This window comes from Camellia sinensis, chromosome 14, assembly GCF_055761805.1.
Source record: "Camellia sinensis isolate YWXY chromosome 14, ASM5576180v1, whole genome shotgun sequence".
In the NCBI taxonomy this organism is placed as follows: Eukaryota; Viridiplantae; Streptophyta; class Magnoliopsida; order Ericales; family Theaceae; genus Camellia; species Camellia sinensis.
Window position 1 is genome coordinate 94144715 of NC_138974.1, and position 4193 is coordinate 94148907.

Genomic DNA, 4193 nt, shown 5'->3' on the forward strand with positions numbered 1-4193 from the left:
TTGCCAGATACAGAGTTGCCACCTAAATATTTTGTTTTGGGGGGGAAGAATTTGGGAAACCCTGACTCATGCCTAAGGTCACGTGTCTGTCATCACCAAAGTTGTCTCGGCTCGGGAACTTAGGTACGATTGGGGAAGGTCATTTAATGAGCACCCCCGCTCGCCCGATAAAAGATCGGCCTGTACTAAGCATGATATCTTGTTTTTAAAAACACATGTGCTATTATTCCGATTAATTAACTAGTCTTACTACGGGATGTGCACAACAAACAAGTATAGACTAGATCGCCTAATTTGGAACGAAGCATCGTATATCCGTTTGTTTAGAAAATGGTTTAAAGTTTGCTACTCGCAAGTAGGCTAAAATACGGATTTCAATGAATTGTTCCAATTCAAGTAATCTAACCTTTACCCACAGACATTCAGGTAGTTGATCACATAAACAGTTAGCCTCATGGCAAGCATGCTAACATGGCAACATTAACACACATGCAGTATGTTAAAGCGTAAACACTCACAATGTACTCCGAGCCAAAACAAAGAACTAGTTAGAAATCATGCATGATCCTAGTTCATGTTAAGATGACTAATGTAACACATGCGAAAATGCAATTAAAATAGGCTCGGCTATTCTAGTCATGTCATGTGAAATGCAACTTGATACATGTATTCAAATAAATGTATTGAAATACAATGTAGTTAGTATGATGCGCTGAACCCGGTGCATGCAATACAGATGAATGAATGCACGCATGCGAGCCTAAGGTATGCTAAATGAAATATGTCCTAAAACTAACCATCGTAAGCGGTTAAGTAAAAAGGAGAAAGAAATGAGGGTTGGAAGACATGCGTCACACACACGCACGCTTATTACAATAATTGGCCCTCTTTGCTTGTCTTAAGTGATGCCAAATCATGTACACAACACAAGTGAAGCATGCAATGGTGCTCAAAGCTTGAGGCAAGCAAGAGCATTTGTACTACAAGTATACAAAACATGAATCATGTGACCAAGGCAACCCAAAACATTCCTAGAACATGTTAAAATGAGTCTAAAATATGCATGGAAAGAAGCCCAAATAGGCTAGCATGGAGGGTATAAGACATGATACATACAAGGCAAATAACGTGGATTACACTACACCTATTAAGACCAAGCATGGAATGACTTAACCAATAAAAATCAGAGTTATATCATGGCAAAATAACCCCAAAAACACATTGAAATGAGAGCTCGCATGCTAAGGCATGAAGGCATACACAATGGTTCACGTTAAGGCATAAATGGGCAAACCCTCCAACGCATTGAATAAGTGTTTAATGTGAATGCATGACCATAAAACATGGACTAAAATCACATAATAAATGATTCCAAATCATTAAAATAGTCCAAGTAATGCATGCTAGAGGACTCAACACACAAAGCTAACAAGCTAGGTTGAACCATAGCTATACAAAGGAAGTCATGCATGGCCAAGACAACATAAATTAGACCTTAAACATGCTAAAACATGAACAAAGTCTTCTCAGAGCTAAGCCAAAAGCATGCTAAAATGACATGTTACAATATGATGCATGTTAGGCTATTTCATGGAACTACACTACAAGTGTACGGAGCATGCAAGGGCCAACCAAACCAAACCAAAATAGAGTCATGACATGGCAAAGCATTACCGAAAACATGCTGAAATGGAAAGAAAACAGTCTAGAATGACATGCTATTTCATGAAGCACATAAAGCTAGTTTGTGTGATTTACACTACAAGTGTATCAACCATGCATGGAGTGATTGTAGAGACGTCCCCGAACGCCCCGGGAGGGTGAGTCCCGTTCTGTTCATTTGTGGGGTCACTACAGCTCAGACTCTCAAATTTGTCACGGTTCTTAATCTGAACCAAAGAGTCCAAATCCGGCAAATCGTTTTGAGAAACAGATTTTTGAAAAGTAGTGCCAAACATGGACTGCTTTGCCAGATACAGAGTCGCCACCTAAATATTTTTAAAATGGGGAAATTTAGGAAACCCTGACTCGGTGCCGAAGGCCACATGTCCGTCATTACCGGAGTTGTCTCGGCTCGGGAGCTTGGGTACGATCGGGGAAGGTCAGCTATGAGCACCCCCTTTCGCCTGGTCCGAAGACCGGCCTTTACTAACCATGATATCCGATTTTGAAAACATTACGTGTTCTTATTCCATTTATTAGCCTAGAATTACTATGTTATGCGCGCAGCAAACAAGTATAGACTAGATTGCCTAATTTGGAAATAAGCATTGTATATCCGTTTGTTTTGAAAAACGCTTTGGAAGTTGCTACTCGCAAGTAGACTAAAACACGGATTTCAATGAGTCCTTCCAACTCAAACAATCCAACCTTCACCCACAGGCATTCAATCAGTTTAACAGATAAGCATTTAGCCACATGGCAAGTATACTGTCATGGCAACACTCACACGCATGCGGGATGCTAAAGCATAAATACTTACATCGTACTCCGTGCCAAAACAGTAAACTAGTCAGCAAACATGCATGTCCTAGTTCATGTTAAAAATGGCTAATGCATCACATGTAAAAATGCAATCTAGGCAGGCTCGGCTAACCCTAAACATGGCATGTGAAATGCGATCGACTACCACATATTCAATTTGTGAATTGAAGTACAGATGCAGTTAGCGTGATGTACCGAGCCTAATGTATGTAATACAAATGTATGGATGCACGCATGCATAGCATAAGGTATGCTAATTTTAAAGATGCCCTAATCTACCATCATAAGCAGGTAAATAAAAGGGAAGAAAGAAGTGGGGATTGGAAGACATACACACCACCCACACACACTTATTACAGATTTGTCCTCACTCGGAGGGACCAAACAAATATTACAAATTAATTAACTACGCAAGCTAATTAAATATTACAAATTGCCTAATCAACTAAGCAAATTTAATTAAACTAAGAAAACAGTAAATCGCCTCGGGAAATGCGCCGCCATGCATGAGCTGCCTCTGTTTTCCTTCCTTCACTCCTCTGGAGGTTGCCAAAACCTCAAGACTGCTTCTTTGGATGCTGGGAGACATCACCGGCTGCATGGAATTGCCACCGGCAGTGGGATGTGACCACCGGCACAAACAAAAGCTATCGGCTGGTGATTCACTGCCGGTCGGCAATATATACTGCCGGTCGGCAAATAAAGTCTGCAGAACCTGCAACTCACAGCAACAGAGGGCAAGACAAAGCATGGCAGCACAATTCAAGGCATATATGCACCAACCATGTCCCTTATCATGGTAATGACTCAAAGGGGCATGTGCCTCGATTCTCGAACCACCAATCACGCATTTCCATGCATGATGGCCCAAGGAATCAAGTATGCAACTTTCATGTCAAATGAAATGCAAACCAATCAAACAAACTAAGGCCCAATTCCTATCATCAAGTCAAGGAACAAGGCATGCATGCAAGATGCAATGCAACCTAGGCATGCAAGCTAAGGATGCAACATGGCATGGCAACAAACTTATGCAAGCATACAAGCAAACATGGGACCATGCAAATGGATGTAAAGATGGACTTATACAAGACTTGGGCAGCTCTAATAAGGCCCAAAACAGTAGCCAAAATGCCCAAAAATGGAGGCTAAACACACATGCACACATACACATGTTATGGTCCAAGCCTCAAGCATTAAGCAAGCAACATTCAAGCACACTTGACAAGAGATTTCATGGACAATTAGCATGCAACATGAGCTCTAAAAATCATGTTAAAACATGGTGCCAAATCAAGCAATAAATCAAGCCAAACATGCAACAAATGGCCTAAGTGCTCAAAGCAAACCAATGGAGCATTGAACTACACTAAGCAAGACCAAACATGGCATGAACTTATTGACCAAAAACAGAGTTTTAGCACACTAAGACAAGGCCTAAAGAACACTTAGATGGCATCTAAGTGGCTCAGATTTAGAGGCATGCACAAGTGCCAAAACAAGGAGCATTGCTACACAAGCTTATGAGGCATTAAAGATGCATTCAAGGCAAACACATAGGCATGCAAATAGGACTGAAATGACATGGTGGATGATTCCAAAACACCAAATCAATGCAAGAATGGCATGCTACACGCTCACATACTTAAGGCCAACAAGCCAAAATGCAAAGAGGCTATATGATGCATGCAAAATCCGACCCATACAAC